Genomic DNA, 17,180 nt, shown 5'->3' on the forward strand with positions numbered 1-17,180 from the left:
TAGTGTCCTGGGCCCAACCATCTTCAGCTGCTTCATCAATGACCTTCCTTCAATCATAAGGTCAGAAGTGGGGATGTTCGCTGATGATTGCACAATGCTCAGCACCATTCGTGACTCCTCAGATACTGAAGCAGTCGTGTAGAAATGCAGCAAGACCTGGACAATATCCAGGCTTGGACTGATAAGTGGCAAGTAACATTCGCGCACACAAGTGCCAGGCAATGACCATCTCCAACAAGAGCGAATCTAACCATCTCCCCTTGACATTCAACAGCATTACCATCATTGAATCCCCACTATCAACATCCAAGGGGCTGCCATTGACCAGAAACTGAACTGCAGTAGCCATATAAATACTGGGGCTACAAGAGCTGGTCAGGGGCGAGGAATCCTGCGGCGAGTAACTCACCTCCTGACTCCCCAAAGCCTGTCCACCATCTACAAGGCACAAGTCAGGAGTGTGATGGAATCCACTCCACTTGCCTGGATGGGTGCAGCTCCAACAACTCAAGAAGCTCAACACCATCCAGGACAAAGCAGCCCGCTTGATTAGCACACCATCTACAAACATTCACTCCCTCCACCACCGACGCACAGAGGCAGCAGTGTGTACCATCTACAAGATGCACTGCAGAAATGCACCAAGGCTTCTTAGACAGCACCTTCCAAACCTGTGACCTCTACCAACTAGAAGGACAAGGGCAGCAAATGCATGGGAACACCACCACCTGCAAGTTCCCCTCCAAGTCACACACCATCCTGACTTGGAACTATGTCGCCGTTCCTTCACTGTCACTGGGTCAAAATCCTGGAACTCCCTTCCTAACAGCACTGTGGGTATACCTACCCCAAATGGACTGCAGCAATTCAAAAAGGCAGCTCACCACCACCTTCTCAAGGGCAATTAGGGATGGGCAATAAATGCTGGCCTAGCCAGCGACGCCCACATCCCATGAATGAATTTAAAAAAAGAAATGAGCTGAAACAGGCTTTCTTAGGTTTAAAGAATAAAAGTGAAATTTATTAAACATGAACTCTAATTCAGTGAATGCCTACATATACACTCCACACCCCTCGTTAGGATGCATACGCATTACGCACATGCAAATAGAGACAGAAAAGAGCAGAAGAAAAATGAAGTGAAAAAGTTTGAGGCAATATCTGAAGAGTTGTGAGAGTTCTTCGAGCTCACTGTAAAGTCCTTTTGTAGGTTGATCTTGCTATTTGTTGTGGCCCAGTATTCTTCAGAAACCTTGTTCACTGTCGGAGAATTTTCTCTCTTGGCGTTCATGTGTCTTCAGTTGTTTTTTGGAGTTCTGTGAGAAAGAGATGTGAGCGGACAGGAGAGGCTGTGGTGAGCCAGCCACAAGTTCTTTTCAGTCCAGGAGCAAACAACTCTCTTTTTTCAAACACTGTTTCTCGAATTTAAAACTCTCAGTTTAAAACTCTGCAACAGCCAGTTAATCACGTGAATAAACTAGTCAAACCACGCCTGTTCTGTGTGTTGGAAGCAGTGACTGGTTCCTTTTTTCCAACATTGGCTGTTAGTCTGCAAAAATATCTTTCCAGCTTGGGGCCTGGCAATTCCTTGTAATAGACCCTCTTTTTTTCCCAGCAACAATTTGAAGTTTTATGTCCATGTGGTGAAATCAATGTGCCTCACTCTTGACAGGTGAGGGCCTGCATGACAACCTCCATTTACCTTCGAGAGCGCAAGAAGGAAAAAGAGTAAGAGAAGAGATATTTTCAACAGCTCCTCCCCCACTTGGCATTTCCAGTTAGTGATCTCCAGTTTTTTTGGACTTTTTGACAATTGAAAATGGACTCCAGTTTCAACTGAAATTCATGTTCGTGTACAGTTAAGTCAATTATCTATTTAGTAAATGTTCTTGCCTCTTTTATGCCTTTAACATTTCTTTGTATTTTTGTGAGCATGTGTTGCGATGTAAAGCCCCTTCCAGAGTTTAAGAGTGTGTGTTAATAAACCCTACTTCTTTGATTTAAAACTTACAACTGTGGTGTTGTGACTATCCTTTACTAGTCAGGGTTTAAGGGAAGGAAAAATTCAATCACAAATCTGTTTAAGGACAGGTGGTTGGAACAACAGAGAAATTTGTTCAGAAAAAAAAGATTAACTATCTGTTCATAACATAAGGCACAAAAACCCAACAGGAAAGGTGCATCAACCGTGGCAAACAAAAGAAGTTAATGATTGCTTTAGGTCAAAGGAAGTGGCTTATAAGGTCACCAGAAAAAGTAGTAAGCCCGAGGATTGGGAGCAATTTAGAATCAAACAAAGGAGGACCAAGAAACTGATAAAGGGAAAAGAGATTATGAATGCAAGCTAGCTCAAAACATAAAGGAGGATTGTAAAAGCTTCTTGAGGTATGTGAAAAGAAAAGGATAAGAAATGCCGACTGTGGGTGCATTGTAGACGGAGACAGGAGAGTTTGTGGTGGAGAATGAGGAAATGGCGGAGAGACTAAACAATTGCATTGTGGAACTGCTAGAAATTAGTATCAATAAAGAGGTAGCACTCGAAAAATTAACTGGATTGAGAGTTGATAAATCCCCTGGACCAGATGGGCGACATCCCAGAGTGTTGAAGGAGGTGGCTATAGAGATAATGGATGCATTGGTGGTTATTCTTCAAAATTCTATAGATTTTGGTTGGGTTCCTGCAGACTGGAAAGTAGCAAATGTAACCCCACTAATTACAAAGGGAGCAAGAGTATAAACATAGATCTGCAAATCTATTAGTTTGATGTCAGTAGCAGGGAAAAGGTTAGAATCTATTGTAAAGAATGAAATAATTGGACACTTGGAAAATAATGATTTTTTTTCATTCTTTCATGGGATACGGGTGTCACGGCTCGGCCAGCATTTATTACCCATCCCTAATTGCCCTTGAGAATGTGATGGTGAGCTGCCTTCTTGAACTGCCACAATCATTGGGGTGTAAGTACACCAAAAGTGCTGTTAGGAAGGGAATTCCAGGATTTTGACCCAGCGATAGTGAAGGAACGGCGATATAGTTCCAAGTTAGGATGGTGTGTGGTTGGAGGGGACCTTGCAGGTGGTGGTGTTGCCATGCATCTGCTGCCCTTGTTCTTCTAGGTGGTAGAGGTCGCAGGTTTGGAAGGTGCTGTTGAAGGAGCTGTCGTGCATTACTGCAGTGCATCTTGTAAATATTACACACTGCTGCCACGGTGCATCAGTGATGGAGGGAGTGAATGTTTGTGAATGGGGTGCCAATCAAGCAGGCTGCTTTATCCTGGAAGGTGTCGAGCTTCTTGCATGTTGTTGGAGCTGCACCCATCCAGGCAAGTGGAGAGTCATCCATTACACTTCTGACATGTGCCTTGTCAGTGGTAGATTGGCTTTGGAGAGTCAGGAGGTGAGTTACTTGCCACAAGATTTCGAGCGTCTGACCTGCTCTTGTAGCCATGGTATTTATATTGCTACTCCAGTTCAGTTTCTGGTCAATGGTAATCCCAGGATGCTGATAGTGAGGAATTCAGTGATTGTAATGCCATTGAATGTCAAGGGGAGATGGTTAGATTCCGTTTTATTTGAGATCGTCATTGCCTGGCATTTGTGTGGTGCGAATGTTACTTGCCACTTATCAGCCCAAGCCTGGATATTGTCCAGGTCTTGCTGCATTTCGACATGGACTGCTTCAGTATCTGAGGAGCCACGAATGTGCTTAACGTTTTGCAACCCTCAGCAAACATCCCCACTTTTGACCTAATGATGAAGGTAAGGTCATTGATGAAGCAGCTGAAGATGGTTGGGCCTTGGAAACTAGCCTGAGGAACTCTTGCATTGATGTCCTGGGGTTGATGATGATTGACTTCCAACAACCACTGATTTCCCCCCTAATTGCCATTTTCTCCAGTTTTGCTCAGGCTCCTTGATGCTGCACTCAGTCAAATGCTGCCTTGATGTCAAGGGTAGTCACTCTCACCTCACGTCTTTTGTCCATGTTTGAACCAAGGCTGTAATGAGATCAGGAGTTGAGTGGCCCTGGCAGAATCCAAACTGAGCAGGATATTGCTAAGTAAGTGCCGTTTGATAGCACTGTCAACAACACCTTCCATCACTTTACTGATAATTGAGAGTAGCCTCTTGCCATGATGGAGCTCGGACTAAAAAGCTTGTTTTGGGAATCTTCTATCAGGCATGTGGACGATGTGGCCCTTGCTACCCTCAGTGCTTCCTTCAAGTGGAGTAGTACTGATTCAGCATCTGAGGGTGTATCGGGGGCGCTAGATGAGAATCAGCAGGTGGTTTCCTTGCCTGTGCTTGACTAGACTTCCTGGGGTCCGGAGTCGATGTTGAGGACTCCCAGGGCAACTCCCTCCCAACTGTGTACCACTGTGCTGCCACCTTTGCTGGGACAGGACATACTCGGGGATGGTGATGGTGGTGTCTGGGACCTATGATTCCGTGAGTATGACTATGACAGGCTGCTGCTTGACTTGTGTCTGTGGGACAGCTCTACCAAATTTGGCACAAGCCCTCAGATGTTAGTTCAGCGGACTTGGCAGGGTCGAAAGGGGTGGGTTTGCTGTTGTCATTTCCGGTGCCAAGGTCGATGCTGGATGGTCCAGTCTGGTTTCATTCCTTATTGACTTTGTAGCGGTTTGATACAACTGAGTGACTTGCTCGGCCATTTCAGAGGGCATTTAAAAGTCAACCACATTTCTAGCTTTTAATTATAGATTTTTATTAATTGAATTCAAATTCTACCTTCTGCTGTGGTGGAATTTGAACCCATGTCCCCAAAGCAATGGGTCTCTGGGTTATTTGTCCAGTGACAATAACATTACGCCACTGCCTCCCCTATATGTTTGGGATGTATTTGGGCAGAGTCAACATGGATTTCTAAAAAGGGAAATCATGTTTGATAAACCTGTTGGAGTTTTTGAAGGATGTCACTTGGAGAACAGATAAAGGAGTTGCAGTATGCTGATGACACTTGCGTATGTGCACACTCAGAGGCCGAACTTCAAACCCTTGTCGATGCATTCACACAGGCAAATGAAAGAATGGGCCTTAAGCTAAACATCCGGAAGACAAAGGTCCTCTACCAGCCTGCTCCCACAGTGCAACACCACCCCCGACTATCAAGATACATGGCGAATCACTGGATAATGTGGATCACTTCTCATACCTTGGGAATCTCCTCTCAGCAATGGCAGACATCGATGATGAAACTCAGCATCGCCTCCAGTGCGCCAGCGCAGCCTTTGGTCATCTGAGGAAAAGAGTGTTTGACGACAAAGTCTTCAAACCTGACACCAAGCTCATGGTCTGCAGGGTTGCAGTGTTACCTGCCCTCCTGTAAACATTGGAAACATGGACACTGTACAGCACACATCCCAAAGACCTGGAGAGATATTACCAGCAATGCCTCCACAAAATCCTACAAATTCAGTGGCAGGACAGGCACTGCAATGTCAGTGTCCTCTCTCAGGTCAACATTCCCAGTATTGAGACACTGGTCATGGCTAGTCAGTTACATTGGGTGGGCCATGTTGTCTGCATACCTGACACAAAGAACTCCCAAAACAAGCTTTCTAATCCGAGCTCCGTCACAGCAAGAGGTTACCAGGAGGGCAGAGGAAATGCTACAAGGATGTCTTTCTAACCTCTCTGAAAAAATGTGACATCTCCACTGATTCATGGGAATCTCTTGCCCAAGACCGCCCATAATCAAGAAGAAGCATCCGAGAAGTTGCCAGCCTGTTTGAACAACCCGACATGCCCAGGCAGCGACCAAGTGCAAACAGCGGAAGGAACGTTGGGAAATTTGAGCATCTCATTCACTTGACTCACCAAACACCACCTGCTTCACATGTGGCAGAGTGTGTGGATCCAGAATTGGACTTTTCAGTCACCTTCGGGCCCACAACCCTGGAGTGGAAGAAAGTTATCATCATTCCTGAGGGATTGCTTAAGAAGACAGTAAAGGAGAACCAGTGGGTGTGGTATATTTGGATTTTCAGAAGGCTTTTGATAAGGTCCCACACAGGAGGTTGGCAAATAAAATTAGAGCACATGGGAATTGGGGGTAATATACTGGCATGGATTGAGAATTGGTTAATTGAGAGAAATATTCCATCTGCCACATTCTTGCCCATTCACTTAGCCTGTCCAAATTCCCTTGCAGCCTCGTTGCATCCTCCTCACAACATACATTCCCACCTAGTTTTGTGTCAGCAGCAAATTTGGAAATATTACATTAGGTCCACATAACCAAATCATGTATATGGATTGTGAACAGCTGGGGCCCAAGCACTGATACTTGTGGTATCCCACGAGGAACAACCTGCCACCCTGAGAATGACCCATTTATTCCCATTCTGTTTTTTGTCCATTAACTAATTCTCAGTCCATGCCAGTATATTAACCCCAATTTCGATGTGCTCTAATTTTATTTACTAACCTCCTGTGTGCAACCTTATCAAAAGTCTTCTGAAAATCCAAATTCACCAACTCCATAGGATACAATATACAATTATCCAATATCTGTTTATTTGTCTGCCTGTCTGCAGGACCATCTGCCTCTCTGTCTGTCTGTCTGCAGGGGCACCTACCTGTCTGTTTGTCTGCCTGCCAGTCTGTCGACCCACCTGGCTCTATGTCTGCCTGCCTTCCTGCAGTGTCGCCTGCCTGTCTGTCTGTCTGTGGGGGCGGTTCTATCTGTGTGCCTGTCTGTGTGCCTGTCTGTGTGTGTGCAGTGGTGCAATCCTGTCTGCCTGCCTGTGTGAAGAGGTGGGGTAGGGCGTGGGGAGTGGGGGGGGGGGGCGCTGCTAGCAGGGGGTTGCAATTAGGAACCAAAAAGGAATCAAGGATTTGGACACGGCTGAGGTACACAACGAGAAATTTGCATCAGTCTTTACAAAGGAATTAGATGCTGTCAAACTCACAGTAAAAGAGGAGCTGGTTAAGATGCTGGATGGGCTAAAAATGGATAAATAGGAGGTACTGGAGGGGTTGACCGGACTTAAGATTGATGTATCACCAGGTCCAGATAGTTGTTTAGGGAAGTAAGGATGGAAATTGCGGAGGTACTGGCTTTAATCTTCCAATCCTTCTTAGATACTGGAGTGGTTCCAGAGGGTTGGAGATTTGTAAATGTTACACCCTGTTCAACAAAGGGTGTCAGGATAAAGCCAGCAGATTCAGGCCAGTCAGTTTAACCTCAGTGATGGGAAACCTTTAAAACGATAATCCAGGACAAAATTTACAGTCACTTGGACAAGAGTGCACTAATTTAGGGAAGTCAGAACGGACATGTTAAAGACAAATTGTGTTCAATTCACTTGACTGAGTTTTTTAACCAGGTGACAGAAAGGGTTGAAGAGGGTGATGTGGTTGATGTGGTGTAGATAGACTTCCAAAAGGCATTTGATAAAGTGCCGCATTACAGGCTTGTCAGCACCATTGAACCCATGGACTAGAAGGGTCTCTGGTGACATGTAGATAAAATTAGATAAGTGAGAGAAAACCGAGATGGTGGTGATATTTGATTGGAGGAAAGAAAACATCTAATCATCTTGAAAAGAATAAGTTCATTAGCGATAGTCAGCACGGTTTTGTGAAGGGTAGGTCGTGCCTCACAAACCTTATTGAGTTTTTCGAGAAGGTGACCAAACAGGTGGATGAGGGTAAAGCAGTGGATGTGGTGTATATGGATTTCAGTAAGGCGTTTGATAAGGTTCCCCACGGTAGGCTATTGCAGAAAATACGGAAGTATGGGGTTGAAGGTGATTTAGAGCTTTGGATCAGAAATTGGAGAGGAGATTTACTAGGATGTTGTCTGTATGGAGGGAAGGTCTTACGAGGAAAGGCTGAGGGACTTGAGGTTGTTTTCGTTAGAGAGAAGGAGGAGGAGAGGTGACTTAATGGAGACATATAAGATAATCAGAGGGTTAGATAGGGTGGATAGTGAGAGCCTTTTTCCTCGGATGGTGATGGCAAACACGAGGGGACATAGCTTTAAGTTGAGGGGTGATAGATATAGGACAGATGTCAGAGGTAGTTTCTTTACTCAGAGAGTAGTAGGGGCGTGGAACGCCCTGCCTGCAACAGTAGTAGACTCGCCAACTTTAAGGGCATTTAAGTGGTCATTGGATAGACATATGGATGAAAATGGAATAGTGTAGGTCAGATGGTTTCACAGGTCGGCGCAACATCGAGGGCCGAAGGGCCTGTACTGCGCTGTAATGTTCTAATTCTAATTCTAAAACAGTGCTGTTCCCCAGGGACAGGTACTCAGACCACTGCTTTTCTTGATATATTTTCATGAATTGTTCAGTGCACAATGTCAAAATGTGCAGATGACAAAACTTGGAAGTACTGTGATCTAGAGGCCCGCTACCCCACCCGAACCCAACGGGACCCGATGACATGTGTCGGGTTTGGGTTGGGTCGGGCCCACTTTCCGGTTCCGGCTTTCAGGCTCAGGCCGGGTTGGGCCGAGCCCAGATCGAGTCGGGCTGGGTCGGGCCGGACACACACGGTAAGTGCTCTGTTGTTAAGTATTAAAAATAAAAAAAAGCTCATCTGAGCTGGGAGTCCGGGACGAAACTGAGTCTGCGCAGTGAGCGAGTGACGTCACTATGACGTCTCACGCATGAGCTGCAGCTTCTTGCAGTTTCAATGTCAGGAAGGTAAGTAAACGGATGGTCGGGTCGGACTCGGGGCAAAATCACAGGGACTCGGCCCGGGTTGGGCTCAGGCCCGCTGTGGTTCGGTCGGGTTCTTTGTCCCGACCTAAAACAGGTCTCTAATGTGAACTGTGCTGCAGACAGAGCTAAAAGATCCTGCAACCAACTGTTCAGATCAAAGCTTTTCAGTCCTGCCACATGCATTTGTGAATGAAGGTGGACAATTAAACAAGTAACCAAAGGAGGCGGCTCCTCAATGAGTGGGAAGCCCAGCACATCAGTGCAAAAGATAAGGATGAAACATGAGCAATAATCTTCAGCCAGAAATACTGAGTGGATGAAATATCTCTTGCTGTTTGACCCTTGCTGTTTGTAGTGTACATTAATGATTTAGACGTGAATATAGAAGGTATGATTAGTAAGTTCTCAGATGTCACGAAAATTGGTGGTGTCGAAATGGTGAGGAGATTACAGGACAATATAGATGGGCTGGTAAGATGGGCGGAGCAGTGACAAATGGAACATGAAAAAACATTGGCGGTCGATATAAAGGAAAATCCTAAGATGTTTTATATTAAGGGCAATAGGATAGCCAAGGAAAGAGTAGGGCCCATTCGGGACCAAAGTGGCAATCTGTGTGTGGAGCTGGAGGAGAGAGGTGAGGTTTTAAATGATTCCTTTTCATCTGTTTTCACTGTGGAGAACGACGATGCAGGTTTAGAGATCAGGGAGGGGGATTGCGATATACTTGAACATATGAACATCGAAAGGGAGGAAGTATTCGATGTTTTGGCGGACTTAAAAGTGGATAAATCCCCAGGCACAGATGAGATGTATCCCAGGCTGTTGTGTGAGGCAAGGGAGGTGATAGCAGGGGCTCTGGTATACAAAATTATGAGGGACATTAATAGGTTAGATAGGAAGAGACTTTTTCCCTTAGCGGAGGGATCAATAACCAGGGGGCATAGATTTAAGGTAATGGGAAGGAGGTTTAGAGCGGATTTGAGGAAAAAAAAATTCACCCAGAGGGTGGTTGGAATCTGGAACGCAGTGCCTGAAGGGGTGGTGGAGGCAGGAACCCTCACAACATTTAAGAAGTATTTAGATGAGCACTTGAAACGTCATACAAGGCTATGGGATTAGAAAAGTTAGTTGTTTGATAGCTGGCACAGACACGATGGGCTGAAGGGCCTGTTTCTGTGCTGTATAACTCTATGACTCTCTATGAACCTATCTCAGCCTCCGCTTAAGGTTCCCAGCATCACAGATGCCAGTCTTCAGCCAAATCAATTCACTGCACATGATATCAAAAAAGGCTGAAGGCACTGGATACAGAAAAGACTATGGGCCCTGAAAACATCCTGGCTGTATTATTGAAGAGCTGTGCTCAAGAACTAGCTCTACCCCTGGCCGAGCTGTTCCAGTACAATCCTGACATCTACCCAAAAATATGGAAAGTTGCCCAAGTAGAACCTGTCCACAAAAAGCAGGACAAATCCAATCTGGCCATTTACCGTCCCATCATCTATTCTTGATCATCTGCAAAGTGATGGAAGGTGTCATTGACAGTGCCATCAAGCTGCACTTACTCAGCAATAACCCGCTCACTGATGCTCAGTTTGGTTCTGCCTGGGAAACTCTGCTTGGATAAAATTACAGCTTTGGTCCAATCATGGAAAGGCAGCATTAGACCAAGTTTGGTATCAAGGGTCTCAGCAAAATTGTAGCAATGGAGATCAGGGGAAAACACTCCACTTGTTGGAATCAAACATGGCATAAAGGAAGATAGTTGTGGTTGTTGGAGGCCTATCATCTCAGCCCCAGGACATAGAGTAAGAGTCATTTATGGCACAGAAGGAGACTCCGACCCATTAAGTCGATGCTGGCTGTCCACGGAGTTATCCAGTCAGTCACATTCTCCTGCTCGATCCCCATAGCCCTGCAAATTTATTTCCTTCAAGTGGCCATCCAATTTCCTTTTGAAATCATTGATCATCTCCACTTCCACCATCCTTGTGGGTAGCAAGTTCCAGGTAATTCCCGCTGCATAAAAAAGTACTTCCTCATATTTCAACTGAATCTCTTGTCCAAATCCTTCAATCTGTGTCCCTAGTCCTTGTACCATTCGTAAAAGAGAAAAAATTTTCCTTGTCTCAGCTTGCCATAATCTTGTACACCCCTAATAACTCCTCCCTGAAGTCTCATGGCATCAAATATGGTCGAGGAAACCTCCTGCTGATTACCACCTACCGTCCTCCCTCAATCCAAAAGAACATATCTGCTCAACTGGGTATGCAGCAGGTGGTGAGGGAACCAACAAGAGGGGAAAACATACTTGACCTCATCCTCACCAAGCTGCCTGCCGCAGATGCATCTGCCCATGACAGTATTGGTAGGAGTGACCATCGCACAGTCGTTGTGGAGACGAAGTCCTGCCTTCACATTGAGCATACCGTCAGTTGTGTTGTGTGGCACTACCACTGTACTAAATGGGATAGATTTAGAACAGATCTAGCAATGCAAAACTGGGCATCCATGAGGCGCTGTGGGCCATCTGCTGCAGCAGCAGAATTGTACTCAACCACAATCTGTAACCTCATGACCCGGCATATCCCTCATTCTACCATTACCATCAAGCCAGGAGACCAACACTGGTTCAATGAAGGGTGCAGGAGGGCATGCCAGGAGAGCACTAGGCATACCTCAAAATGAGGTGTCAACCTGGTGAAGCTACAGCACAGGACTATCTGCGTTCCAAACTGCGTAAGCAGCATGCGATAGACAGAGCTAAGCGATCCCATGACCAATGTGTCAGATCTAAGCTGTGCAGTCCTGCCACATCCAGCCATGAATGGTGGTGGACATTTAAACAACTAACTGGAGGAGATGGCTCCACAAATATTGCCATCCTTAATGATGGGGTAGCCCAGCACATCAGTGCAAAAGATTAGGCAGAAGCATTTGCAACAAGCTTCAGCCAGAAGTGCCGAGTTGATGATCCATCTCGGCCTCCTCCTAAAATCCCCAGCATCACGGATGCCAGTCTTCAGCCAATTCAATTCACTCCGCGTGATATCAAGAAACAACTGAAGGCACTGGATACTGCAGAGGCTATGGGCCCTGACAATATTCCGGAATAGTACTGTAGATCTGTGCTCCAGAACTTTCCACCCCCCTAGCCAAGCTGTTCCAGTACAGCTAAAACACTGGCATCTACCCTGCAATGTGGAAATTTGCCCAGGTATGTCCTGTACACAAAAAACAGGACAAGTCCAACCCGGCCAATTACCTCGCCATCAGCCTACTCTCAATCATCAATAAGTTGATGGAAGGTGTCATCAACAGTGCCATCAAGCGGCACTTCCTTAGCAATAACCTGCTCAGTGATGCTCAGTTTGGGTTCCGCCAGGGCCACTCAGCTCCTGACCTCATTACAGTCTTGGTTCAAACATGGACAAAAGAGCTGAACTCAAGAGTTGAGGGGAGATTGACTGCCCTTGACATCAAGGCAGCATTTGACCGAGTATGGCATCAAGGAGCCCTCGCAAAACTGAGGTCAATAGGAATCAGGGGAAAAACCCACCACTGACTGCAGTCATACCTCGTGCAAAGGAAGATGGTTGTGGATGTTGGAGGTCAATCATCTGAGCTCCAGGACTTCACTGCTGGAGTATCTCCAGATAGTGTCCTCGGCCCAACCAGCTGCTTCATCAATGACCTTCCTTCAATCATAAGGTCAGAAGTGGGGATGTTCACTGATGATTGCACAATGTTCAGCACCATTCGTGACTCCTCAAATACTGAAGCAGTCTGTGTAGAAATGTAGCAAGATTTGGACAATATCCAGGCTTGGGCTGATAAGTGGCAAGTAACATTCGCGACACACAAGTGCCAAGTAATGACCATCTCCAACAAGAGCGAATCTAACCATCTCCCCTTGACATTCAATGGCATTACCATCGTTGAATCCCCCACTATCAACATCCGAGGGGCTACCATTGACCAGAAACTGAACTGGAGTAGCCATATAAATACCGTGGCTACAAGAGCAGGTCAGAGACTAGGAATCCTGCGGCGAATAACTCACCTCCTGACTCCCCACAGCCTGTCCATCATCTACAAGGCACAAGTCAGGAGTGTGATGGAATACTCTCCACTTGCCTGGATGGGTGCAGCTCCAACAACAGTCAAGAAGCTCGACACCATCTAGGACAAAGCAGCCCGGTTGATTGACACCCCATCTACAAACATTCACTCCCTCCACCACCGACGTACAGTGGCAGCAGTGTGTACCATCTACAAGATGCACTGCAGCAATGCACCAAAGCTCCTTCAACAGCAACTTTAACCCCGTGACCCCTACCAACTAGAAGGACAAGGGCAGCAAATGCATGGGAACACCACAACCTGCAAGTTCCCCTCCAAGTCACACACCATCCTGACTTGGAACTATATCGCCGTTCCTTCACTGTCGCTGGGTCAAAATCCTGGAACTCCCTTCATAACAGCACTAATTCACACGGACAACAGTGGTTCAAGAAGGCAGCTCACCACCACCTTCTCAAGGGCAATTAGGGATGGGCAATAAATACTGGCCTGGCCATTGATGCCCATATCCCATGAATGAATAAAAAAAAACACATACACTCACACATCAGAGGTTTACACACACACAAATAGGTTACAGAGCGGGGAAAGATAGATTGGTTGAGTTAGAGTCCATAGAAAAAAGGCGCATAGAGTCTGTGACGTTTAATAATTCAGCTGGCTTCTAGGTGAATATGGTGGTCCTGAGGCTTTTAGTTTGAAGATGTAGGTGACTGGTTTGGTTGATCTCTTGGAGACAGCGATTCAGATGATTTCCTTCAAAGGTTTTCTGGTTGTAGCCGCAGTATGCAGAGGTGGTCAGTGACCGGGCAGGATTTGAAAGCTTTCATGCTGGAATGGAGAAAGAGAAGGACTTCCCACTTGGGTCTGCATGTGTCAGAGTCCAGTTGCACAAGCTTAAAACCACAGATGGGGAGGTGCTTGTCACATGACAGTCACTCGGTGATTCAAAACATTGCAGTGAGCAGTATCTCTCTCTTGTTAAAAAGAAAAAGAACAAATAGTTCCCTTAACCTTCCTGGGTCTTGGTTCCTGCTGGGAAATGCAGCCATTTCATCTCCCTCCTCATAGTCCTTTGCAGTGTCGGATACAGTGTTGCAAACTCAGTGATCATCTTTAGCTGCCAGCAAAGTCATCCTTTTAGCTGGTCTTTTCAAATGTGTTTTAAAAAAATTATAAATTCAGATCTCCAGGTGGTGGATTAAAGAAAATTATCATTTAACAAAACACATTGTCATGACAATATCCGAGTATATTGAGCACCCAATCCTTGCCACTTATAAGCCACATTTCCGTAATTGCCACAACATCATATTCCCATCCTGCTATTTGTGCTTATAACTCACCAACTTTAACCACCACTCTTCATGCATTTACACTGAGGCATTGTAATCTTTCTTTGCATTCTGCTTAGTCCCTCTCAGTTCATCACATTGAATATGGAACTACTTCCTTCTCTAGTACGGTCTAACACTCTCACCTTATTCCTCTTTTTGACTACTATATGCTGCTGCCCATTCCCCTGCCAATTTAGTTTAAACCCTCTCCAATTACACTAGTGAGCCTCCCTGTGAGGACTTTGGTCCCAGTCCTGGTGAGGCGCAAGTAGCCTCTTTTAAATAGGTCCCTTCTGCCCCAGAAATGGTCCCAATGCCCCAAGAATCTGAAGCCCTCCCTCCTGCACCATGCTTCAAGCCACACATTGATCCTCTCTGTCTTCCCATTTCTGGTCTCCCTAATCAGTGGCACTGGGAGTAATCCAGAGATTACTACCTTTCAAGGTTATACTCTTTATCTTCCTCCCTAGCTCCTGAAAATCTGACCACAGGACCTCAGTTCCAGCCTTCCCTATGTTGTTGCTACTTCTGGCTCATTCCCTTCCCCCTTCAGAATATCCTGCACCCTCTCCATGATGTTGTTTACTCTGGCACCAGGGCGACAATACACCATGCGGAACTCTCAATAACATTTAAAGAAACGCCTATCTGACCCCCTGACTATGGAATCACCTATAACATCTTCATTTCTGCCCTTTGCTGCTTCCTCCTGTACAGTCCCATGTCCATTGGTTCCATGGTCTGAACTGCACTCCTTCAAGGTGTCGTCACTCCCAGCAGTCTCCAAAGCTGAGTACTGGTTTGTGACTCCTGAACTTTCTGCCTCTTCTGAATCTTCTGGATGGCCACCCATCCTGAACTCCGACTGCCTGTGGGGTGACCAGCTCCTGGAGTATACAATACAGGAAACTCTCCTGCTCTCTGATGCTCCGCACTGATTCCAGCTGTCCATCCAGCTCGAAAATCATAGGCTCCAGCTGAAGCTATACACATGGTTGCCCAAGACTTATGAAGTGTCCTGAAGTTCTCTCATGGAACAGGAATTGCAAGCAACAGGTCACATCTGCCCATCCACGATCGAAACAAAAACCCGCTATTCCCTTTTTGAATAAACTGTTTAGTAATCTGTTTAAATTATCAATTGTAATTCATACATCCAGCACTCTTCTATGTTTATACTCTTATTGAAACACTTATTTAATTTTCCAGCTCCTATTTTGAACCAATACCCCCCTGCTGGTCTCTGTCCTTCTCACTCTGTCCCTCTGCTGCTGATCTTTTAAGCCCCCTTATATTACAAAGCTATTCTGATGAACAGTCACTCTCAAGGAGCTGATGCTGTAACTGATGCTGAGATCTGCTCCCTCAGGTTTGAGAATATATCAGGATGGAAGTGGGACAATATTAATCTGGTGCTTTCCACCTGGGTGAGAACTGAATAGATTTCCACTTACTCGAGAGAATATGAATCAAAAAATGAGAAAGGAATCTACTTCCCACATTACTCCATTTACAATCAGTTGGAAGTAAAATCAGTTGGAATGATTTATCATCAACTGCAACGTGAGATCATTAATCTTATCCAGCAAACCTTAAATGATCTTCAAAGCCATATCTACACCTTATATCAATTAAGCAGTTCCTGTGAGGCGTGCACAATGATAATCGGGGTGGGGAAACAGACCCTTCACCAGAAATAAAACCCCCCTGATTATCTTCCTCTTAAACTCAGTGCAATGAATATCAGGCTGGCTCTGTAAAGGACGTGCAAACCTTCTTCATCACTTTTTATTCCACCGCCCTCTTCAGGTGCTGTTTAATACCCAGATGGTAAAGAGTAAAATCTACTCCCAAGACTCAATGCAGAGAGCAGACTGTTCATCAAATAAATCACCCAGTAACATTATCGAGGGAACAATGTACTTTCAGTCACACAGCAAGGAGAATAAACCGAATACATACAATTGTTGGATGTGGAAACTTGCATAATGAAGACAGTGTTTACAGTTAACCCAACAGCAAATGACAGTCAGGAACAGAGTTAACGCAGTTACAGTATTAAAAGCTGGGCATAAAACTTACCAGGAACGCCAATTACAGCAAGGGTGGGATAATAAATATCATTGAAAGTCCCAAGAAACGTCATGACCACACGTTCTAGTGCATGAATCCGATTCTTTCTTTCAATTTCTGCGGAAGATTGATCCCGGTTTGTGAAGATCAAACTCTTACTTATCAGACTCTGTCACTGAGCAAAGTCCTTTATGAAAGGCAGGAGAAATCTCCATTGACATAATTATGAGGCAAGGAGACTGACATTACTTACAGTGACTGAACAAAATGATTCAATTAATTTCTTTTACACAACACATTGCAAAATCATAAATTATATTTAGCCAGATATTGCACAATGGAAAGTGAATCTCCCCAGAGTCAGGGAAGAACAGATTGGGTGAAATCCACAGTCTGACAGCATTGGGCGCAGTGAGAACAGATTTATTTACAGGTTTCCCGATATTTCTGTGATATAATGTGTTCTGTAATTTCAGAGAATTTCTATCCAATTCACAGGGTGGACTTTAAACTCAGCCAGTGAGACTAAACCATGTGGTATAGCCCCGAGAATATTCTTTACTCATTTCTGGGTCAAACATCATTCTACTTCCATCGCCCTTAAAATTCTGTCACACTCCCAGACCCTAAAGATTGTGCACACGGGATCCGGAATTGCACCAAGAAATACACAACCATTGACCTAACCAATAGTCATTTGTGGCCATGTAGCTGCTCTAAACATTGAAACATTCCTGAGGATTCCCCACAAGTATTGATTCCCATCCAGAGACCCGTGTTATTGGTTCTGAGGGCCCAATCTCTGTAAATAGTGATGCAATCATTCGTGACAGAATAAATATTTACAATTACATCGGACTTACTGGAGATGGTGGCTCAATTCCTGGGAAACCATCCACAATTACTAATTTCCAGAGGCAGAGGCACATTCCTTGGGATCCCCACCAAACAAAGACCTAATTCTTGAATTTTGACCTGGGATCTC

The sequence above is a fragment of the Heterodontus francisci genome, chromosome 40 (genome assembly GCF_036365525.1).
Source record: "Heterodontus francisci isolate sHetFra1 chromosome 40, sHetFra1.hap1, whole genome shotgun sequence".
NCBI lineage: Eukaryota > Metazoa > Chordata > Chondrichthyes > Heterodontiformes > Heterodontidae > Heterodontus > Heterodontus francisci.